Below are 25,989 nucleotides of genomic sequence, written 5' to 3' on the forward strand. Positions count from 1 at the left end.
AAATATCACAACACCACGATTAATCGATTTATCAAAGACGTCCACTTAAACAAACTTAAACTCGATATAACAAAGTGTGGCTATGGTTGTGGGCATGTCTAGGATTGGATCCAATCAAAGAGCTTGGTACTTAAGTAGCCTTCATGGCTCACCTCCTCATCTCGGATACCTACACGGTGCCCACTTCCATACACTTTGTTAACTCAACAAAATATATGGTTTTAAAACACTAAAAACGAACGTGGGTTTTCAACTCCAATGTGGCACGTCAAATTCGGCCATAACATCTGGGCCGGGTTTGGGATGTTACTTTTAGTGGTATCAGAGCTAAGTTGCAACAACTCGGCTGTGGATCGGGTCTAAAATTTTTTTGAAAATTTAGGCCTAAGAAGGGTATTTTTGGAAATGGTTTTTGAAAAGTTCATTTTAAAGATGTTTTGCGGAGTATATATGTTAAAATGGTCCAAGTTTTTCTATTTTAAATCAAGAGTTTCAAAATAAAGGGTGTTTTCAAATCAAAGTTTTTTTTTTCGGTGATCAAAAACATGGTTTTCGAGTTTTAAATGGATTGAGAAAGAAGTGGCGCACTGAATCCCCGGCACCAAGTCTGTAAGTATTTCTGTTCCTCATATTGCACTGTATTAAGATATTACTGTAGATAGAACTGAGACCATATCATGACATTATAACTAGGGCAACCCTAAAAACTCTAGAATACCGAGACTATAGCTAGGCTATGATTCTGTGAAAATAGAAACTTGAAAAAACTATCTCTGCAAAAGACATGTGAATAAATAGTAAAATTTTTAAGATCTTTGTAGTTAATTGATATGTGTACTGGTAATGTAGAGTATTGATATGGATTCTGAGGGTAAGAAAAGTCCACCAACTTCGGGTAGCGGTAACTCAGATCTTGGTACTGAGGCACTGGCCGAGTTAGTAAGGAAAGTGGTAGAGGAAGTATTGGATACAAAAATTAAGGAAATTAGGGAAACGCTTGCTGTGGTGCTTGGAGTGTAAGAAAAGGAAGGATTCTAGTTCTCGAAAACCAAGCCTCGCTCGTGAAACATGTTAAGGCACGACCAAATTATCCAATCTGCAAAGACTGCAACGGACGTCATCCGGGTGAATGCCATAGGAAGACAGGAGCATGTCTTAGATGTGGGTCCAAGGAGCATCGAGCTCGGGATTGCCAAGTTTATTTTATTTAAATATGTGTTATGAATTGTATGCGTGCTTGATAAATGTTTCTTTACTTTGGTAATTAGATGTTCGGGTCGCACTAAGAATTATTTTAATTAGAGTGCGTAAGCGGAAGCATAGAGGTTTGACTTGAGTAATACGGTTAGTTGATAGTTGGAAATTTCGAGGACGAAATTTCTTTAAGGGGAGTAGAATTGTAACACCCCGAATTTGGGCCTAGAAGTATTGGGCCTTGAGTGTGGGTCCGTAAAGAGGTTTTATATAGGTATTTAATTGTGCAATGAAATGAAACAATTAAATGTTTGCTATTAGTGGTTAATGGCTTTGAGAAGTGTTGGAGAAATCTTGGGTTCAAACTTGGGCTTTAGCAAAAATTTTGGTATTAAGTGAAAAAAACCTGGATGCTTGGATGAGGGTTTTAAATTATTGTGTTAAATAAATGACACAAAAGCCTTGTAGCTTAGTGGCAAGTAGCGTGTGGAGCATTTAAGGGAGGCATAGGTTCGAATCCCATGGCAAGCAAAGAGCATTTATTTTGCTAGCGGGGCGCAAGAGTTGGTGTTGAATTTAAACTCTAATGTTGGAGGGATCCCACATCGAAGCTAATATAAGAGTGGTTGTGCAATGGCTTTAAATAGAGGAACCATGAAGAGAGTAAATGTACCTTTCTTGGTCGATCCCTTTCATTGTATGGCGTGCTCGTTTGGGTTGGGCGTCACTAAGAGTGCTCGGAGCGTGGATTAACTCCAGTCTCCTATCAGGTGTGTATTTATCACTACTCTTGTTATTGGATGGCTACTTCGGGCCGCGATGGGCCGAAAGGGGCCATGTGGGCCCAATGGGCCTACGGGCCCAATTGGATAAGTTGTTTGATTGTGTAGTAAATATTGGACTAGGCTAGGTGAATCGCATATCTGTGGCTAGTTTTGGGCTAAAAGGGCCACACGAGCGTGTGGGCCCATTTGGGCCGAGAATAGGCTTTAGGCCCATTCGTATTGTTATCCATGTTTAGAATACTTTAGTTTACCAATTACTGAAATGCCCTCGACTTGTAAAATTACTAAAGTACTCCCGATTTACGTAATTATCGTTTTACCCTCGGTTTATAGAATTCTTGTTTTACCTCGATTTGTAAAATTACCGTTTTACCCTCGATTTATAGAATTACCGTTTAACCCCTAATTTACATAATTACCATTTTACCCCGATTTACATAATTATCGTTTTACCCTCGATTTACGTGAATTACCATTTTACCCTCGATTTACGTAATTACCATTTTACCCTCGATTTATAGAATTCTTGTTTTACCCTTGATTCACGAATTCTTGTTTTACCTTCGATTTACAAAATTACTAAAATACCCTTGGTTTGTGAAATTACCGCAATACCTCAATTTGTAAAACTACCAAAATACCCCAAAGATGGTAAAACAGCACGAATATGCCCTTATGTTTCAGTATGAGTGATGTGCTTAGGATTTACCTATATTGATATTGGATTAGTTAAGTTTGAGTGACAGGTGGTGGTTATCGTAGGCGATTGATTTTGGAAACGTTTCAACTTCAACCCATAACAGGTGTGTACTAATCCTCTAAATAGCTTAGATTAATATTTGCTGAAAAGCCGAAAGCTTCATATTTTAGTGATTCGGGAATTAATATTTAGATCTATTTTCACGACGTTTAAGTTGGATTCACAATGGATATGGGGTAGGAAGGTATTTGGAACGTTCTTCAATGAGTAGATCTCTTGGTAAGTATTCGAACCTTCTTTCCATTTGTATCTTGTGGTTTAAGAAAAGCTGAAAACCCCTCTGTCGACTAAGGCTAAAAGGGTTTTTGGTGTTATTTGGTTTGTTGGTACTTGTGAGGATTAAAGGCTACCGATCGAGGAGTGTGTGAAAAGCTTGGATCATCGGAGTGACTAAATCTAGTCATCAACTTCGGCAAAGGTATGAACCCAAGGGCCATTATGGATGGTGGCCAAATGTGTAAGTGATGATAATAGGTAGTTTCGATTTGGTTTAATAATAACATGGTCTAATCTATAAGTGGTTGATTATAGGACAAATCGCATAGGAGATCTCGTCAAGGAATATCGCAAATCAGGTGTGTAACGAACCCTTTTTCATAGCTTAAAGTGATAAATGCCGAAAAGCCAAAATGCCGAAATTCTGGCATTTCGAGGACTTGTGAGCAAGCGAACGCTCACTAGTTAGTTAGAATCGATGAGATGATGATTGGGAGCAATGGAAACAGTAAGGACGTGATTTCGGCGTTCACAGGTAGGTTGGGCCTCGAGGGGCTGAATTAGCCGAAATGCCGAAATTCTAGCATTTTGAGGACTTCTGAGCAAGCGAACGCTCACTAGTTAGTTAGAATCGATGAGATGATGATTGGGAGCAATGGAAACAGTAAGGACATGGTTTCAGCGTTCACAGGTAGGTTGGGCCTCGAGGGGCTGAATTAGGGCCCAATAGGCTTTCGGGCCCATTTGGGTAAATTTGGTAGAAAATGGGAAATTTGTTAAATTGCATGATAAGACTGTTAAAACCGTTATGGAATATAGGCTAAATGGGCCTAGATGACAGAATCGGCTAAGTAGGGCCTATTAGGGGTTTTTTGGCCTAATAACTCGTTTTCGCTAAAAATGGGCCAGAATGACTGTTTGCACCCATGAATTGTTTGTAACCGTTAATGAACATGGAAACCCTAATTTTTGGTAAAATTACAAGATTACCCTTATAATATGAAAATGACCGTTTTGCCCTAGGTAAAAATAACCATTATACCCCTAGGGTTTATATATGAACTTAATGCATGGGATTTTGATAAACATGATATGTATGATATGCACATGATATGTATGATATGCACATGACATGTATGATATGCACATGATATGTATGATATGCACACGAGATGTTCATAAATGCATTGGGTTGGGTTTTTTATATGAATGGAGGAAGTGAAAAAGGGCTTGTGCCCTAGTTATTAAAGGGCTTATGCCCCAGTTATCAAAAGGGCTTATGCCCCAGTTATCAAAAGGGCTTACGCCACAGTTATTAAAGGGCTTATGCCCCACTTATAAAAAGGGCTTTTTCCCGATTATTAAAAGAGGCTAGGCCTCGGTTATATGATAAAGCAAATAAGCCGCCAAAGGAGAGTTATGGCGGGGTGGGTCGAGTTAATCCCCACATGGTGTGTTGGTTGGTACGGGTGGAGAGTAGCGGATGGTGGGTTGAGTAGTCTCCCCAGATGGGTTTGCATTCTTTCATTGACATTATATGTGATATTGAAATGGGCCTATGGGCCATACCGTTTACAGTAAAGGCTTCGGCCCAGTAATAATAAATTTGAAAAGGCTCCGGCCCAGTGTTATGAAATATGAAATATGAAAAGGGTTATGGCCCAGTACATGTTTGAGACTGGATTTGGGCTTAGACCCAACAGGCTGTTATTGTTTGGGGCTCTGAAAGGGGCTTGTTGCACACTGAGTTTCCAAACTCACCCCCTTTCCTTAACCTTGCAGGTGAGCCTTGATGTGGGGACTTGGGCCGGAAGGGATTCAGAGTAGCCACGGTGATCGTCTTTTGGCTTTTAAACAACCGTTGGTTTTCATTAAATTTCCTTTAATTATTATTTATTTTTGGGTTGTAATAAGGCCATTTTAACTTTTCTTTTATTTCTTCTCGGGATTATTTTATTTTTAATAACTTCAAACCTGGTTGATAATTATTCAAAAGGGGCTAGACTTAGGACGTGATTTCAAAACAATATTTGATTTCAAAATATCACAACACCATGATTAATCGATTTATCAAAGACGTCCACTTAAACAAACTTAAACTCGATATAACAAAGTGTGGCTATGGTTGTGGGCATGTCTAGGATTGGATCCAATCAAAGAGCTTGGTACTTAAGTAGCCTTCATGGCTCACCTCCTCTGTCTCGGATACCTACCTGGTGCCCAGCTTCCATACACTTTGTTAACTCAACAAAATATATGGTTTTAAAACACTAAAAACAGAACGTGGGTTTTCAGCTCCAATGTGGCACGTCAAATTCGGCCATAACGTCTGGGTCGGGTTTGGGGTGTTACAAAAAGAGTGATGATGAAGAAGACAACCAAAGTGTCAATCCTAAAAACTATAGGAGAATCTAGCTTGCATGTTGCGACACCACTTCTGAATGTCACGACAACGAAAAACACTCAAATCATGAAACCTGCTCTCGATGTCATGACATCACTGGGGAATGTCCCAACACCACTGTGTAAACTTTATTTTCCGAACTAATGTAAACTTTATTTTCCGAACTAACATTAATTGCTAATGTTTTTATAGTTTAATTATAGGATTCTCATTCTTTAACCTCTTGTTTAGTAGAAATAAACTATAACTCTTATATTCTTTGATCTTTTCTTATAATTTATAAATAGGTCACATTGATCCTTTTATTTATCATTGAAAGAGAAAGAAAAAGAAACCAATTTGTAGACATACTAGATTGTGTAGGGAATTTTAGCAAAAATAGATTATTCGATGGCGAGTTTTAGTATAAGCGCTTCAAGCCCAGCTGTAGAGTTCCAAAAAGGTCACATGGATAAATACTTGCAACAACTTCAGTCGTATACCTTTATCAAAGAGCAAGGATTCAATCCCTTAATGAGGAATTTCAAAGGGATATGGGAGAATACAACAGAAAGAGAATGGAAAAAATTTTGTTTGCCATCCGAATAGCCTACAATAATCCCTATGGTGCAAGAATTTTATCTAGCATTAAAACCAAGGGAAGCAACTGAACCATTCTATAAGAAGTGTTTTTTTGTGAAGATCAGAGAGGATAATGTTTCAATAATTGAGATGAGTATTTTTCAATTTTATGACACACCATACTATTATTATGACAATCTCTATAAAATAGATCTAAAGGAATTCAAAAATATAGATACAAAGGAAATATTGAGATTTTTAATGGAAGGGAAAAAGATGTGAACATATCAGACAGGAACAACAATACTTGAAATATTCAATCAAGAGCTAATGAAACTAAAAGCCAATATGTGGATGAAGTTTGTCTGCTCAAGAATATGGCCTACAATAGAGATGTACGTGATTGGCCAAAATCAAGCTATAATAACATGTGAGATTTTTAAAAAGAAGCAAATATGTATTAGTACTTGGATATACAAAAATATGGTTGATTACACCAGTAATTTAGGAAAGGGAATATCTTTCCCTCATTTGATCACAAAATTATGTAAAAAAGCAAGAGTCCCTATCAAGCGGATGGATAAAACCATGAATACCTCAAGAAAATTACTCGGTGATGACATATACAAGCAATTTATTCTTCTACAAACAAAACAGAAAAAGAAAAGGAGAAAAAGAGGATTTCAAGAAAATGATTAGTAATATTTAGAGTTGATATACTAGGATTTTAATATTTTAGGAGTTTATGAATTTAGGAAAATTAAATGTGTTTCTTATTATTAGGTGTTTGTTTTTTTTAATGGTTGAATTGAATATTTCTTTTGTGGACTTTATTAATCTCTTTAAGGAAGATTTAAATTTGTTTTTAGGATTAGGAATGAATGTAAACATTTTAGTTGTTTTTTAGTTTGTTAAAAATTTTCTATGTAGAAACCCAACACAAAGGAGACAAATAATTCGAGCTTCACATGATCAAAGGAGGAAGCACCCGCCATTAGTAATTGGAGCGACCACAACCAAGCAGGTAATTTCTTTTGTTTTATTTTTATGGGCTACACATTGAGGAAAATGTGCTAACTAAAGTGTGGTGGTAACATAGAAAAATTTGTTTTAAATTTTTATGTTTTTCTTTGAGTTTCTTGTCTTTTGTGTGCTTGAGCTTGTAGAAATACAAGTGATTGGTTAAGAGCATGTATATAGGTTGCTTGTATTTACAAACAAATATGGCATGATGATAGGTGATTTTAATTTTTTTTTTTGTTAGACTACTAAGTTCTATATGTTACACTGTAAATAGGCATTAAGCAATCGATTATAGCAAATGATATAGAAAATACAAGGGAACGACATACTAGTATGAATGATAAATGGTTGAATTTGAGTTGGTTTGATTGTTTAAATTTGCATACTGAGATGTTTAAGGTATGACTTAAGGCATTGTTTGGACCATACCTAGAGCAAAAAAGATGACTTTATTCACCTTTAGTACTGATTTTTTAGCCTCTTAACACTTTCTAATGAACCTTATTACAAAACCCAAGCCTGAAAATGTTAATTTGTATTTTCTCTTTTTTTTTTGGTCTTGAACTGCATGATTATAGACTTCTGGCCATACGTATTGTAGGTTAAATAAATCATCATGAAAAATTTTGTAAAAATATAGTGAAATAGAAAAGATTGGTATGATATGAAAACTATAGGGTAGCCTAAAAGTTCAAAACAAAAAGAAAATCTGCACGAGTAGGAAAAGTTATTGAAAACCAAAAAGCATTTGTAAGTGAGATGAATTGAAAAAGAAAAGTGACAAAGTCACAAGTATAAGAAAAACTCATTCATTCATTAATGCACAAAAACTTGTAGGCTAGCCGTAGTTGTAACACCCCTAACCTATATCTGTCGCCAGAATAGGGTTATAAAGCATTACCAGAGTTTATAATTTAAAACTATCAAAAATTTAAATACATTTAATTCAAAATATCATTCATAGAAAAATCAATCAGTGACATACATATTAGGAGCCCTCAAGGCCCTAAAACACATTAGAAATGAATCGGGACTAAATCAGAAACATAGAGAATTTTTAGGAAAAAGTTGAAAATTTTCATACTGTAGGGGTCACACGGCCATGTGGCCAAGCTGTTTGAGTAGACACACACCCGTGCCTTAGGCCATATGGGAATTCAACGTAGGGACACACAGTCGTGTCCCAGCCCGTGTCCGTGCCTGTGTGACTCTCTGACTTGGGTCACACAGCCAAGCCACATGCCCGTGTGCCAAGCCGTGCGCTAGGCCATGTAACAGTCTGACTTGCAAACCTTTGAAACTTGACAATGTCGCATGGTCGTGTGTCACACAAAGCTGAGACACACGCCCATGTCTTTGGCCGTGTGGATGAAAAATAGGCCATTTCCAAGCCATTTTTCTCACCCAAAGCATGTACACCCCTACAACTCTTTTTCACATATAACCAAGCATTCAAGGTGTACCTAAACCACACATAAACAAGCTAAAACAATACGGTATATGTTCATACAACCAATATGCCCAAAAAGGCAACTCAATCACACCAACCCACATGTATTATACAATTGCAAAATTTAGGCATAAATCAACCAACTTGTAACCAAATTCATGCCAAAACTTACCACTAATTTCACACATCAAAGTCAAACTCAAAATTCCAAGTTGGCCATTCAACGTCATATCAAAGAGCAACTCATAGTATGCATTTTAATTACAATTCCAAACTCTCATCATTTAAGTACCATAAACAACATAATAACAACCATTACAAGGCCAAATATGTATGCCAATATAGCAACTATTCCATCACCTAAAAGAAGATAATTACAAGCCAACCCAAATGGCTATATCATCAAACAAAAACATCTATACATGCCATTATAACCATGACTTAGAATCATCAAAATCTAATTATTTAGGCTATGGATAGTGCGATAGGTCTTCAATAAGCTTCCAACCCAAACGAGCTTCCGGTTCACTATAACATGGAAAATAACACAACATAAGCATGAATGCTTAGTAAGTTTGTATAATGTAAAACTTAACTTACCATTTCATTATATAACATTTAAATTTTAGCAAGGGATAATCCAACCAAAGCTTGGCCAAAGCCTAAGCATCTACACCAAACATGTTAGCATACATAATAAAAGTCATAGGCACAATAACATGGATAGCTATCAATCTTAACATGTATCATTAAAGTTTGTCACCCATTTTAATTTACATAATTTCCATGTATCACTACATCAAAGAAATTCATGTATTACATGTCTTAATTCATATCATTCTCTATCCATTTCCTTTCTGAATAATACCGTCGAACCATTTAGAATACCGTTGCGTACCGAGGATAGCTCACATGTAGTGTGCTAACACATATTATCATAATCCGTCAATTATTGTACATATATGCTCACACGAGCTGTGAATCAGTATGCTTACACGAGCTGTGAATCAAAACATAGCTACAAATGCTACTCACACGAGCTATGGAGTATCAACAACAAATGTCAGGCCTCAGCCATCGGTAGGACATTCAATACCAGCACCCCAAACATGTAAACCCTAATGACATGTCATTTGTATCTTAGGAATTTCTAAAGTTCAAATGGGGCTCGATAGTCAACGTAACATCATTGGATATGCGACAATTAATTTCATAACAGTCTTCAACATACATAAATTTTCAAACAAAAGCATATAAACACTATTTTATTACACGAACTTACCTCAACGATAAAATGTAGATATGGAGTCAATTAATCCGAAACTTTATCTTTGCCCCGATCTAAAGTTGTATGAGGTTTATCTTGATCTAAATGAATAAATTCAATTCAATTCAGTAATTATTCTATTCAATTCAATCTAAATTCATTATTACATTTTTTCCTTATAATTTTAATTTCATTATAATTTAGTCCCTAGCTCATAAAATGAAAATTCATGCAATTTCCTATTAACCCACTATAGCAGAATTTCATATAGGTCCCTAGCATGCCATACATTTAATTTTTTTTACAATTTCACCATGAATATTTTTTGTTTTTCAATTTAATCAGTAATTGACAAATTCTTAAAAAATCACTTAATAAAATTTGTTTATCTATCAACAACTATCCATTTTCTTCCATCAAACATCAAAAATCACATGTATACATTCATGGCGAAACCCTAACCTTTTAACAGATTTGCAAATTAGTCTCTAGGCTAGCTAGATTAAACTACAACGATTCTAAAAACACAGAAATAATTAAAAGCAGGACGAAAAATACTCACATGCAAGCAAAATAAGGATGGCCGAATGTTCAAGCTTCCATGGTTTCTTTTCCTTCAATTTTCGGTGGTGTTTAACAAATTAAAGAAGATGATACATTATTTCTTTTATTTTAGTTCACTTATTAACTAATTTACTAATTTAACCTTAACATATAACCTTTAAAATTTCATAACTAATGTCCATATTTGTCCACTCAATATAAAAATGCTATAATTACAACATAAACCCTTTAACTAATTAATTTCATAGTCATTTGATACCTTTAACTGTAGAACTCAAATTTTGCACCTTATGCAATTTAGTCCTTTTCATCAAATTAAGCATGCAAATGGTAAAATTTCTTAATGAAATTTTTATATGATAATACTAATATGCTACGGACATTAAAATATTAATAAAATAAATATTTTTATATTAGATTTGTGGTTCTAAAATCACAGTTCTGATTTCACTAAAAATGTGCTATTAGAGTAATTACTATGTTATGCTTTAATTTTCTATGTAGAGAAACAAGGAAGGTGAGAGAAGGAGAAATAAGATGGTGAGTGGGTAAAGGTCACTAAGGGGGAAGAATAGGGATCGATATGATGTGACAAACTATTTTTGTGTTTGTAACCCTTTTGATGCTTATAGTTTTTGAAGTCCATACTTGTCCTAAACCTCAAAATGTTACAAGCCGAAAAGTCCTATGTGACCTAAATATCCTTATGCATGAATGAACATTTTATTAAACAATCACATAAATGATTATTTGTATTATGATCGGATAATCAAATTACTTGTATGATTTATCGATGGATCCCTACAAGTGAGATCCTCAATGTTTGTATACTTTGTAATATACTGAACTTAGATGTTTGTAGTCAAAAGTGGTAAGTCAATTATTCATCATGTTAAAGTTGTTCATGAATATGAAATGCCTAGTCATCTGCACCAAAGTCAATACTTGTATACTATCTTTGTTGATGTTGCTTGAGGACAAGCAATGACTTCAATGTGGGGGGGTTTGATCAGTCGTAATTTGGTGTTGTAGATTAAAATAATTTTCACACTTTAGGATCTTGAAATTAAGCATTATCATTAAAATTTAATTATGTTTTAGTAAGTTTTGTTAAATTCAATAAAATGTGCAAATTGAGTCTTTTATTGACCTTAGAGGCCAAATGAGGCCTAAAGGTAAGGTAATGAACTTCATAAGGGTGCAGGAGACCATTAGAAGGCATCTTAAATAGATACTGGTTGCTATGTCACAACACGAAATGCTCAATGGTGCAACATAGGGAGAAGAATGGAGAAATTAGGAAACTGCCTTCGATGTAAGGATGTCGTGACATACCCTTAAAGATATTCCAAGAGGAGTATACTACATGCAATGCCACGACATAGGTTCTTGTGTGTCCCTACGTCGACTCCAGATGGGAATTAAACACAAGCAAGGGGTATTTTAGTCTACACAATCAAACTTAAAGCTTAGGAACGTTAACTAAACTAGGGTTAAGGATGATGACTACCCGAAATCTATAAATAGGCTCCTTTATCACATGTTATGGACACCAATTACTTAGTTTATATTTTTTTTAAAAATTTTAGCTTAGTTTTCTTTCTTCATAGGTTTTAGGTTTATTTTCAGTTTGTTCTTATTTTATCTCCAGAGATCTAATTTGTGGAGATAATCAAACTTTGTTGATTATTTTTATCTTTAATACAAATCAGACGTTTTCTTAAACTCTGCACTTCAATTCATTTATCATGTTTTCTCTTTATATTAATTCCATATTTTTTATGAAAGCCACGAGGAACTAGTCCTTCTATGGAGGATTAGTAAGTGGAGGTATGATCTATTAACTATCTTGTAGGGTTACTCAACGGATCAATTATTTGGGAAAGGAAGAATTTGAAACCTTAGCCCTAAAAACCCTAGGAAGTCATCAAGGTAGGAATTAAACAAAAATTCGTATAGCCTACTCATGAACACCTTCACCCCAAGCCAATTTCGACTGTGAGGTCAGAGAATAAGTAGTCCTTACGGACTCGTTATTTGAGTGGAAGATCGGAAGATCCTGCTGGGATAGTGACTAGTTGATTAACAAGGAACCAGTGGTTATTTAATGGAGATAACCAAAGTGAGCTAATCATCCCTAATTAGATCTTATTTATTCTATATTTTAATCTCTTTAATTTTTATTTCCTTATGTTATTTTATTTTATTATCATAAAAATCTTAAAAATTCCATTTTATTTTACTATCGCACTATAACTAAATTAAAGTACTAATTAGATCTTTAGGTGTTTAGGTTAATATTGACCTAGTACTAGCCTCCCTTAGGTATGATCCCTGGAGTACTCACCCACTTCGTTGTAACTATATTACAATTGGACTTGATCGCGTGATTTCATGATAGGTTTTAAATATTTATAATTAATCGTTCTTGAAACTAACTATTATCGCGATGAAGGCAAGTGTACCTCTTGAACAGTAGTATAGTTTTAGCAAGACCGGATTGTCAAACCCAAAGGAACTAAAAGTACTAGTAACGACTATCTTTTTATTATCTAGCCTAAGAATAAAGAGGTTTTGTTTTAACTAACAAATTATCTAAACTAAAAACTCACGGAGAATAGAATTGGGGAATTGCTTTTGGGAAAATCGATTGAATTAAGACAATACTTAAGGAAAAATCCACCTAGACTGTACTTGTTATTCTGGCTCCGAATCAGACTATTTACTCATTTAACTTGTTCCATAGAGATCCCTAAGTTATGTTATTATCCCTATTCAAGACTAATACCATCTAATCCCTAGGTTGAATAATTGAGACCTTTCTCTAATTAAAACCCTAGGGTTGCATTAACTCGATCTATGGATCCCCTTATTAGGTTTCACCCTAATTCAGCAAAATCTTGTCACCCTATCTCTAGGCGCGCAATCAAATCCACTTAATTATGACAAATGTACTCTTAGATAGGGTCTATTCCTCCTCTGAATAAGAGCTTATCTTGAATCAGTATCCTGAGATATCAAAACAAGAATTGAGAACACATAATTAAGAACAAGTTAAATATTTATCATACAATTTAGAAAATAATAACAAGATTGATCTTAGGTTTCATTCCCCTTAGGTATTTAGGGGATTTAGTTCATAACTAACTAAGAAAACATCTCAGAATAATAAAGAATACAAAACATAAAGAAAACCCAAAAATCCTAAAGGGGAAATTGAGGAGAGATCTTCAGTCTTAATGATGAATCTGGCTTCTGAGATGGATCAACGGCTTCGTTGGAGTAATTTCTTACTCCCTCTCTGTGTGTCCCCTTTTTTTTCCTCCTATAGGGTGTATTTATAGGCTTTGGAATGCCTAAGAGCCCTCAAAATTAACCTTTTCTGAATTGGACTCAACTTGGCCTCGGTAGGGACACGCCCGTGTGCGATTACTTCCGGCCGTGCTCGAGCATGCCAATTTGACACGGCCGTGTGGTCTACCCGTGTGAGGAGGTCCAGGCCGTTTTGATTTCGTACTTTAGCCCATTTTCTCCGTTTTTGGCCCATTTCTCATTCCTTTTGCTCTCCTATGTTCTCCTATGTATAAAACATGAAATTAAAGCATTAGGAGCATCGAATTCACCAATTCTAATGGGAAATCATCCATAAAATGCGTTAAACATGGGGTAAAATATGTATAAATTACGGTTTATCAAATACCCCCACACTTAAGCATTTGCTTGTCCTAAAGCAAAATTCTCAACTCCCAATCAAAATAAATTCTTCTCAAGTTATAATTTCTATTAATAATATCTCAAAATAATCCATAGGTAATCATACATTAAGAATTCAACTCAAAGAACATCAAAGTTTCAAACACTCCAAGTTGAGCATTTTATTCTGAAAACATAGGTGTCTCCCCTCGTCTAGGTAATTACCTAGTATTCAAAATGTCATAGAATTTTACATCCTTACTAAAGATTCACTCAAATCACTCGAGGTGTTTAAGGACAATAAATGAAGCACTTAATAGTCAATGATGAAAAGTCATTACCATAGGCTTGCATGAAAATCAAATCTCCACCACTATAAATTGAGATGATACATCAATCAAAAGGTTTTTAAAAGGTTGTAATGAGGCTTGGTTAGGGGGTGTGGTCACAAGCTGAAAGAAAGGGTTAGAATCGAGATGGAGTTGAAAAATTACTTAACTAGAAAAATATTTAATCATCACTTACATACAACATAACTCCTTCTCTGACTATGGAATTTAAATACTGAAGCTTACAGACAAAAGATCACTACTAATATGTATACATGTTTTTTTTTAAGAACAAGTTAAATAACATAGACTAACTATTAAGAACAAGACATAACTAAGCAATTTATTCAACTCAAATCTCGACAAAAATAGGGATCAAATTAATTTAGGGGATTTCAACAATAATGGGTTAAGGGTTAATATTAATGGTAATACAAGAAATAGCTTGTTAGCTCAAGGGGGTTTACTAAGGGTTAATCGTGGAGGTAGGCTTTTCATGGCATGAGTGGGTTAATCATAAGTGCCATTCTCATTTTGACATATCAAATTAAATGGTGTGGTCTTGACATGCATAATCGAGCAAGTTTTAGAATAACAGTTCAATACTGACGCACTCAAAGCAATAGTAAAAGTGAGCATAAAAGAATTAATAGATGCTCAAAAGGCTCAAGAATCTCACAAAAATTATGGCTTTTTGATGTTTAGAACTTGTGAATTCCAACTCAAAGTAATACCTAAACTTTGGGGAAACAACCTAAGATTTTAAATTCTTAAAAATCAACTTATCATGCTTGATTCTCTAATGTATTAAAGTTTAAACAATCAATGCATAAATTCCTATGTTTTAATTCAAGATATATCAATCAAAATCATAAATCAATCAAAATTTATCCTAAATATGATATGAGAGCTTTTCAAGAGAACAAGGCAATCATTCAGGGATTTTTCTGATAATGAAATAAATACCCCCCATACTTAAGATGTACATTGCCCTTAATGTACAAAGATAGATAGAAAGACTAAATTTGTAATCGTAAGATAGGGGGAGAAGTGAAACTTCCTGTATGATGAATTCCTCGAACTGGAGTTTTGGAGAGTAATCGGTGCGAGAGTGGACGAGGATACTCCGATGGTGGTAGAGGTTCATTAGTCCATAAGTCCTGCGCCAAAAGGATATTATATCTAGTGGTAGCTATGGTCGTGGTTGATCATGACATGACAGTCGTAGAAAACCTTCCCCGATGGAGTTTTTAGTTCCTACGTGATGATGAACTTAGGAGCTCTATATATAACTGTGATAAAATAAGGAAATTTTTAGGGGATATTAGGAAGAATAATTACTCATAAAGAAATAACCGAAATTGATGATTAAAAAATAAAATTCTAAAGTCTAATAAAAAATAAAAAGTAGTTTTAATAAAAATTAAAAACATAAAATAATAAATAAATGGTTTTAAACATCTTCATCGTTGGATGATTAGCAAGGTGGGACTGGCGATGAGATGTGGAGGTGCTGAGAAATCTGCTGTAAAGTAGCATAATGTTGTCAAATCATTGAAAACACTGCTGCTTGAATCGAGTGAGGCGCTCAGAGATGTTAGCATATGAAGCCGCCGCATGAATTGGACGAGAGGTTGGCGGTGGCTGAGATGGTGGGTCCTCGTGCTATGGAGGGACATCATCCGGAATGTCCTCGTTGGCCTCCTCCTCGGTAGATTGTGTGAGACGATATTGAGGAGGGTAGGTTCCTTGGCGCTTTTCAATCATCCTCATGCTAAGCATCTCAAGATGCCTTTTGGAAACATCTGGCCAATGAGGGTTAAGGATAATTCTTGGGCTGCGGTGCTGAGGAGCCCGAAGTGTCGAGCCAACTGAGTAACGTAGGGGCCAATAGAGATGACCCCCTTCCGATGCCACTCCGTCTGGTTCTGAATCGTGAGGGTGATGAAATAAGCAAGGTCAACGACGTGCCCGTGCGACATACACCATAAAAAGTAGGCATCATGAGTGTTGGTGATGCCAGTGCTCTCTCGCTGTCCTATAATCGTGTGAGCCAAAATTACATGTAGGTACCTCAAAGATGGAGGGAGAGCCGATGCCTTGGAGCAGTTAGAATTATAGTTGGCACCACCTGGTACTAGTGCTCCCAACACCATGAAGGAGAGCGATGGATGTGTCGATTGAGAGCATGTAAGTCATTCTCCTCCTTGAATTCCTCTGTATATAAAGCCAGCGCCATACCGAATTTTAGGAAGCTGAGCTAGTAGACTAGTCTGCCTAGGCGAAATTAGACCTTGCCGGGATCATCGTAGTTCGTCATTACGGTCTGAAGATGGAACGTTGAGCATAGTTCCATCGTGATCTCGAGGTATGTTGGCTCGATGATGCCAAAGAACAGCTCTCAAGGGTCGGTGGTTAGGAGGGCCCGAATCGCTTCAGCCAACTAAACTTGTTCTATCACAGCCCAGTTGATGCAGCAGCCTACAATTAAAGGTCGGGCCCAGAGTATTTGGAATAGTTCTTTTTGGGGCCCGATGGGGAACCTCAGGAAAGGGTGACAAACTTCTGCGGTAGGACCCGAGGAAGATGACGCTCCCTTCCTTTTCTTTGAAGTAGGGACAACGACCTTTTTTCCATGTGAAGATGACATGGTACCTGCGATTAGAATCATCAAATCATCTTGATGAGTGGTCAAAGTAAAACGAATAAAAATTTTAAATAAAAATCATAATTTTAGGCCACAACTACGAAAACTAACTAAAACAATAGGTTCAATAGCATACTTTTGTGGCACTAGCATGATGATACGAGTAAAAATGGTAAAGAATTTAATAGAAATATAAAAAGCATAAATTTAGCACATGGCATGGGTTGTAATGGTAAATGACAAGAAGCAATTGAAAATTATGAATGTTGATTTAGAAAAAGTGAATAAGGCATGAGGGTTTCATAAAAATATGTCATGTGGAATGAATGATAACTAATCTAAAAGAAATGAAACTTGAATGATAGCATAGTGTGAGATACATGAAGATTATAGCATTAAAAATGAGTGGAGTTAAAGGGAAAAGAGTGAACAAACGCTAAAAAATGGAAGAATAATCGTCAGGAATGAAGTTGGAAGCAGCGCACGAGTGTGGCAAGGAGGCCGTGTAGACTTGTAGCGGCTAGGGTTAGGGTTTTTGAGTGGGGAAGACAATGAATAGTGCAGGGTATTTATAGATTTTGGGGCACACGGCCAGGTAACACGCCTGTGTTCCCGAATTTCAGCCCGTGTGATTCGCGAATTTTGAATTTGGGCACGTCTGACATTTAGTACATGCCTATGTTTCTTGGGCGTGTGGGTGCACACGGCCGTGTCGCACGGTTGTGTCTGGCGCTGTTCGCTTCTCCCACGCCCGTGTATGTAGACCCACACCCGTGTCAATATAATAGGTTTGACCACAGGTGCTAGACACGGGTGTGTCGTGCACCCATGCTGTTTTAACAAGTTCACCCACGGTTCTTCCACACGGGCGTGTCGCACGCCCGTGTTGTTTTGATAGGTTCAACCAAGACATGTCACATGGTTGTGGTGTTTTATCGTAGCCCGTGTTTGGGAAAATCGTTGCCTTATTTTCACACAACCCTAAGCACGCCCTTGCTATTGGCCGTGTCTCTGTGGAAAACTTGTATTCAAGAGCTCCGTTAGTAAGTTAGGTGTTGAAAACTAAATTTTAAAGAAGTTAATACAATTAGTGCTTGGGTTGCCTCCCGAGAAGTGCTTATTTATAGTCTAAGCTTGACTTACCTCTCCGTTGAATGATCATGGTGGTTTGAGGAGTTTATACTCCTCATTCCTTCTATCAATCTCATCAAAATAAAGTTTTAAACGGGTGTTGTTTACCTTAAAAGTGCCGAACTTGGGATGACTCACCTCGACTGTACCGAATGGGAAAATACTGATTACCGTAAGAGAGATTTCTTCATTCGGTGTGGTAGTGACAATGTGGGGGTCTACGGCATCTAATAAGACTCTATCTTCAACCTTAAGTTGATTTGGAAAGGTATTTAGCTCGTCCTGGTATAGTTTTGGTTTATCGTGTGTTCTCGGTTTATGCGTACGCCATTCATCTAGCTCCTCGATTTGTAACCTTCGATCTTCATGAATAGGTCCTCTACTATTGCTTGAGAATGACTCATGTGCTTCCTTCAGACTCATTTCCTGCAAAGTAGGTTGTACCAAATTGTCAGTTTTAGTAGAATGGGTTAAACGATCACCTTCAATTTCTAATGTGTTGCCAGAATTGCGAGCTTGAAGAGTGATTGTTTCTTCTCCCACACGGAGTGTGAGTTCACCTATGCCAACATCAATAATCGTTTTAGGAGTTGCTAAAAAGGGCCTTCCTAGAATTAAAGGAGTATTGCTATCCTCCTCTATGTCTAGAACAATGAAGTCAACGGGAAATATAACTTTATCGATTTTAATTAGCACATCTTCAATAATACCCCAAGGGAATCTTATAGTTTTATTTGCTAATTGAATGCTCATCCTAGTCTATTTGGGTTTCCCGAGACCTAGTTGCTTAAACATTTTGTAAGGCATGACGTTGATACTAGCCCCTAAATCAGCTAATGCATTATTAACATCTAAACTACCAATTAAGCAGGGAATCGTAAAACTCCCTGAATCTTTAAGTTTGTTGGATAGTTTATTCTGGAGAATAGTTGAGCAAACTATGTTTAGCTTCACATGCGATGCCTCGTCCAACTTCCGCTTATTTGCTAAAAGCTCCTTTAAAAATTTCATTGTGTTTGGCATCTGCGATTGGGGATAATGTGTAATTTTTTTAAGAGTTTAAGGAATTTACCAAATTGTTCATCTGAGCGGTCTTTCCTTGTCATGTTTGGGTCTGGCACATGAGGTTTATATTCGACATTCACTAATTTGTTTTTATTATAACCTACCTCACCTTGACCTCTTCTTACCACAGTTTCTTACCTCGGTTCTGGCTCAGGCTAATCCTTCTTCATCTTGAACATTAATCACGTTGAGCTATTCCCTTAGGTTGGGTTCAGTATTACTTGGCAAGCTACCATGTGGTTGTTCGGAGATTAGTTTGGAAAGCTGGCCTATCTGAGTTTCGAGCCCTTGGATCGATGCTTGTTGATTTTTAGTGCTGTCTTGGTGTTTTGGAAATGGGTTCTGACACCGAGATAAACTTTGTGAGCATCTCTTCAAGGTTCGGCTTCTTTTCCTGTTAATAGGGTGGTTGTTGAAAACCCGAAGGATGTTGTGGTATTTGATTTCCTTGACCGCCCTACGAGAAATTTGGGTGGTTCCTCCAACCTGCATTATAAGTGTTACTATATGGATTGTTTTCAGATCGAGGATTATTACTCATGTAATTTAACTGCTCATTATCCATGTTGTGGCCATAAGGTTGGTATTCCGAATGGCTTGTTCCACCTCCACTTGCTTCGTACTTCATTACTAGATGTACCTGAGTAGAACCAAGTAAACCATCAATCTTTTTATTTAGAAGTCTACCTGGTTTGATAGCATAGTAACCGAATCAACATTATAAACGCTGTCTGTTTTCATTGGCTTTGTCCTCATGACTTGCCACTGATAATTATTCAGTGACATCTCTTCTATAAACTCATAAGCATCTTCAGGTGTTTTTTTATTTATGGTTCCGCCAGCAGTTGCGTCAACCATTTGCCGAGTCGAAGGATTCTGGCCATTATGGAACATTTGAACCTGTAGCCAAAGCAGTAACCCATGGTGAGGGTACCTTCTCAGTAAGTCTTTGTATCTCTCCCATGCATCGTAAAGAGTTTCTAAGTCCATCTGCACAAATAAAGAGATATCATAACATAATTTGTCTATTTTAGCCGACGGGAAATATTTTAATAGAAATTTTTCGGTCATTTGTTCCCAAGTAGTGATTGACCCTCGTGGTAATGAGTTCAACGACTATTTAGGTTTGTTCCTCAATGAAAAGGGAAACAACCGAAGATGTATTGCATCATAAAAAATGCCATTGATTTTAAATGTATCGCATAGTTCCAAAAATTTTGCTAAATGAGCGTTGGGATCTTCATCTTGCGAACCATCAAACTGAAGAAACTGTTCTATCATTTGAATTGTGTTAGGTTTCAGTTCAAAAGTATTTGCAGCTACAGCAGGTCTAACTGTGCTTGATTCAGTTCTTGTTAAAGAAGGTTTAGCATAATCATTCATAGTGCGTGGAACAGGATTTTGATTAACCACAATTACAGGAGGTAGCTAATTGTCTTGGTTTTCAGCCATCTCTTCAGTTGGGGGTTGAGTATCGTCCTTTTTCTCGTTCTCTGTGTATCTTAAGCTTTGCCTTATTTCTCTTTGGTTTTTACGAACTGTGCGATCGATTTCTTCGTCAAAAAGTAGTGGTCCTGATGGGTTTCTTGTAGTCATAAACTATAAAAACCTGCCAAGAGAAAGAAAAAGTAAATTAATAAATAATAAAAAATTAAATTAAATTGCAAGAAAAATAAATGGCTAAAGTAATAAAAATTGAGCGTTCCTAATATCTTAGTTCCCCGGCAACGGCGCCAAAAACTTGATCGTGTGATTTCGTGATAGGTTTTAAATATTTATAATTAATCGTCCTTGAAACTAACTATTATCGCAATGTAGGCAAGTGTACCTATCGAACAGTAGTATAGTTTTAGCAAGACCGGATTGTCGAACCCAAAGGAACTAAAAGTACTAGTAATGACTGTCTTTTTATTATCTAGCCTAAGAATAAAGAGGTTTTGTTTTAACTAACTAATTATCAAAACTAAAAACTCAAAGAGAATAGAATTGGGGAATTGCTTTTCGGAAAGTCGATTGAATTAAGACAATACCTAAGCAAAAATCCACCTAGATTGTACTTGTTATTCTGGCTCCGAATCAGACTATTTACTAATTTAACTTGTTCCTTAGAGATCCCTAAGTTATGTTATTATCCCTATTCAAGACTAATAACGTCTAATCCCTAGGTTGAATAATTGAGACCTTTCTCTAATTAACACCCTAGGGTTGCATTAACTCAATCTATAGATCCCCTTATTAGGTTTCACCCTAATCTGGCAAAATCTTGTCACCCTATCTTTAGGCACACAATCAACTCCGCTTAATTATGACAAATGTACTCTTAGACAGGGTCTATTCCTCCTTTGAATAGGAGCTTATCTTGAATCAGTATCCTGGGATATCGAAACAAGAATTGAGAACACATAATTAAGAACAAGTTAAATATTTATCATACAATTCAGAAAATAATAACAAGATTCGTCTTAGGTTTCATTCCCCTTAGGTATTTAGGGGATTTAGTTCATAACTAAATAAGAAAACATCTCAGAATAATAAAGAATACAAAACATAAAGAAAACCAAAAACTCCTAAAGGGGAAATTGAGGAGAGATCTTCCGTCTTGATGATGAATCCGGCTTCTGAGATGGATCAATCGGCTTCCTTGGAGTAATTTCTTACTCCCTCACTATGTGTCCCCTTTTCTTCCTCCTGTAGGGTGTATTTATAGGCTTTGGAATGCCTAAGAGCCCTCAAAATTAGCCTTTTTTGAATTGGACTCAACTTGGGCTCGGTAGGGACATGCCTGTGTGCGATTACTTTAGGCCGTGCTCGAGCCTACCAAATTGACACGGCCGTGTGGTCTGCCCGTGTGAGGAGGTCCAGACCATGTTGATTTTGTACTGTTGCCCATTTTCTCCATTTTTGGCCCGTTTCTCATTCCTTTTGCTCTCTTATAATCTCCTAAGTATAAAACATGAAATTAAAGCATTAGGAGCATCGAATTCACCAATTCTAATGGGAAATCATCCATAAAATGCGTTAAACATGGGGTAAAAATATGTATAAATTACGGTTTATTAGGACTCGTATACTTGTGGATATCGCCTCATTGATATATCTTTCACTACAGTATTCACACTCTAGACATTAGTACGTTCGGAGGCGGGCACAAGATTCTTAAGGGAACTTGTACCCAAGGATATATTACCGCTTCTCCCCTAGAAGGACAAAATTACAAAATAGGTTTGGGGGCTGGGCGAAAATAGCTCATCCGCATCCCAAAGCGCGCTGCCCTCCTAGGCGCGCAACACTAAGTAATCCAAGCCAACCCACATTACTGACTAATGAAGAATAATCATATTTCTTAGAGGTACTAAATACAACCCAATGAATGAGCAAAATGGAGGTTGCATTAATGATAAAGATCTCTGGGGAAACCGCAAGGCAGTTTTATAATGTTTAGTGAGGTATTGATTTCCTAGGGCAAGCGCAGTTTCTTTACTTTCAAGCCTTTAAGTCTCTTGGGTAAATAGGGATCCTAATCCTAGGCAAGCTAGTCAATTAAGTTTCTCTTCATTTTCCGAGATAAGCAGTTCCATTCCTTCGCCTTCTCCAGGATTTGACCCTTCGCTTTCCACTGAGCTGAGGTAATCCCTGAAGCCCCTCTGGTTGCAGTGGCAGTTGCCAGCGAGTAAGACAGTGAAAGCAATGGCTAGGGATTTTATTACTCTTCTGCTCAAACCAAATAGAGGGCCTGCCATTGTAGTTACTCATTCACCTTTTACTCATACTCTTCCCAGGATTCCATTGTTACCTGATCAATCCACCCCTTAAATAGGTTCTCCCAACAATTCTCTGATCCTATGATTCATTATACTGCTCCTTCAAGTCCTACACCGCAAAATGCTCCTTTCATTGAAATGGAAATAATCTTTCCTTGGCGAGACCTTTTCTAGTCAATTCCAACTTAAATATCTCTTAATTCCATCTCTCAGCAACAACAGAATTTACTATTTCAATAATTAATACAGACTTTGTCCTCGTACCTTTCATCTAGTACTATTGGTTGCCCTCTATCATTCATGCCTTAAGTTTCAGAAGTCCTGTCTATTAAACATTGCCTTTGGATTAGAGCCTTCAAAGATTCCAGTGAACGTTACAAAAATAAGATTTCCACTTTAGAGAAAATTGTAAAATTTAACAAAGATTCTTTGGTTGAACTTCCTCAAAAATATCTAGATTCTAGTATTCTAATTGAAAGATTATATGCACAAGTCACGACTCTACAAGGTAAGCATAGAGATGTTCAAAATGAAAATGAACAGTCAAAAAAGGAGGTAAACCAATTAAAGGATGAGAAATCTATTTCAGAAGAGAAGCTTAGAGCTCTAGAAGAGAATCACAGAGCAAAATTGGAAAATCTACGTTGTTCTCATGAGGAGACCTTCATGAAATATCAAGAGGATACTAGACCTAATCTGATTGATCATATTCGAATCCTGAGTATTACCACACTAATACAGGAAAAAAAACTTAATCTACTTATTCAAATTACAATAAATTGCAACTTAATAAATTACAAAATTTCAAAGTAGAGTACATGATTCTATTTACAATAAGTAAATACAACTACAATAGGTGGTAACTAAATTTTAATAATATATAAACTGAAATCCTAATCCTTATCAAATGCCCCAAAATATAGAATTCTAAGCAAAACATCAGACCATAAGCACACCAACAAACTCTCTATGTATGCATAATGACCCGATACGCCACTTCTTGGCATGGTCCTTGCATTGCCCCTCTTGGCACAGACGCATATCAACTCACTTGTAACATAACACACCCAGGTAAGTTCATAAGCACTTAATGAGGAAAACGTCCTTTTCCTGTGTAATGCTCCAAATTTGGGCCTAGAAGAAATGGGCTTCAAGTATAGGAACAATTGGAATTTAGTTGTGCAAGAAAATTTCACAAATGGATTGTCTACTGTAATGGCTAAGTGTTTAGGCATATTTAGGAGTGTTAGAGAAGCCTGAGTTCAAGTTCTTGCTTTTGAAAAAGTTTTAGTTTTTGCTCTTAAGTGAATCTGGATGTTAGCATTTAGGCCTTATATTTAAATGTGAGGGGTTTTTGTCACAAAAAGCCTTGTGGCTTGGTGGCAAGTGGCGTAACTTGGTAACTGGGAGAACTTGGGTTCGAATCCCATGGCATACAAGGTGTATGTATTTTATTGCCATGAGGTGAGAGAGGTAGTGTTGGATTGAAATTCTACTGAGGTGGTTGTGGACTTGGTAAAAGGGAGAGAATCAAGGGTTTGGATGATGGTTGTTATCGATATGGAGGAGATTTTGCACGAGAAAATTGTGGAGTTTGACAAGGGGTAGAGTTGGTCGAATTTGGGATTCTTTGGGTACCAAATTGGTTTTGGACACTTAGTGCCGAATTGGTTTAGTTCATTGGGTCTTGGTAGCTGCTCCTTTTCTGTCTTTTGGTTTCATACTCCTTTGATAGTCGAATTGCGTAGTGACCATTCAGGTTCTTTTCTTTCTCCTTTGACTTTCTTCTTTGGTTTGTACTTTCTTCATTTTACTGAAACTCCTAAGGGCCAATTGCCGAATTTTGGCTATCTTTTCTAAAGCTTTTCTTTTCTCTTCTCTTTTCTCTTCTCCATAATTCTCTCTGCCGGATTTATTCTTCTCCTCTTATCTCACTCACTTTCTTTCTTCATCTTGGCCGAATATAGTTTCTTTCTTCCCCATTATCTCTTTTCCTTCGGTTTTTCTCCTAGTCGATTGTCCTTCTTTCTTTTCTTCATCTTCTTTCAGTTTTTCCTTACTTTTTGGTACGGGCCGATTGCTTTTGTGCCTACTGTTGGTTTTGTGGTTTTGGTCTCGCAAGAATTCTGACGAATTGATAGGTACTCGTATGTTCTCTCTCTTGTTTCTCGATCGTTCCAATATGTGTTTAAATCTGTTCTTTTGAATCTTTTTGGAATCCGAATGTTTTCTTCTTATGTTTTCTGACTACTCTTCTCATTCTTCTTCGTGTTATAATATACGATGGGTTCTGGGGATTTCAGTGGAGTAAAGGAGTTTAAGTGTTTTGGAAGAGATTAAAACCTTATCCTCTCATTTTTCCCAATAAAGGTAAATGCTTTACCTTCTTTCCTTTTTGGCAAAGGTCGAATATTCCTATTCTTCTATAAATGATATTTGTGGATTTAAGCCACATCTGCAATTGATTCCATCTAATAGGATCTTTGGTTTATGCAGTTAATCAACAAGAAACGTTCGATCAGTTGAGTCAATGATTTAAAAAGTAATAAGCTATTGTCGTTCATTCAAGGTGAGTAGTGGGTGGCAATTTGGGATTAAGTGTTGTGAATGCTATTGATTGGAAAACTGACAGTGTGCCTTATTGGAATGTAGGCTTTGGGCTCGAGAGCGGTTCACTTGATTACACAAAAAGGTGTGTAACCACACCCTTTCTTACTATAGATCGACAAAAGTCGAAAAGTCGAAGTGCCGAAACTTAGGCATTTGAGGCCTCTCGAGCGTGCGACCACTTGTCGGGTAAACCGAGCCTACAAATCATAGGTGATAGACTGTAAAGGCAACCACGAGCGTGTGGGCCCACTTGGGCCGAGTAATGGGCCTTGGGCCCATTTACACCGTTATGATTGTTTAGGTTATCGGTGTCGCTCGAGGCGACTGTAGACCTTTGGAGAGGTCGTTATCTGAGCTGAAACCCGATAATGGGTAAAATGACCGTAATGCCCCTGTAGAGTAAAATGACTGTAATACCTCTGTAGGGCAAAATGACCGTAATGTAGGGTAAAATGACCGTAATGCCCCTATAGGGTAAAATGACCGTAATACCCCTATAGGGTAAAATGATCATAATACCCCTGTAGGA

General features: G+C 36.8%; 1 long non-coding RNA gene and 1 other non-coding gene across 2 annotated transcripts; both read left to right on the top strand.

Annotated features, from left to right (window-relative positions):
* The first annotated feature begins 3,082 nt into the window (after positions 1-3,082).
* Positions 3,083-4,928, top strand: LOC128286630 (uncharacterized). Its single transcript, XR_008277249.1, has 3 exons — positions 3,083-3,157; positions 3,271-3,314; positions 4,738-4,928. It is a non-coding gene; the product is annotated as an uncharacterized LOC128286630 (long non-coding RNA).
* A 15,077-nt stretch (positions 4,929-20,005) lies between these two features.
* Positions 20,006-20,112, top strand: LOC128287138 (small nucleolar RNA R71). Its single transcript, XR_008277835.1, has one exon. It is a non-coding gene; the product is annotated as a small nucleolar RNA R71 (small nucleolar RNA).
* The last annotated feature ends 5,877 nt before the right edge of the window (positions 20,113-25,989 follow it).

The sequence above is a fragment of the Gossypium arboreum genome, chromosome 13 (assembly GCF_025698485.1).
Source record: "Gossypium arboreum isolate Shixiya-1 chromosome 13, ASM2569848v2, whole genome shotgun sequence".
In the NCBI taxonomy this organism is placed as follows: Eukaryota; Viridiplantae; Streptophyta; class Magnoliopsida; order Malvales; family Malvaceae; genus Gossypium; species Gossypium arboreum.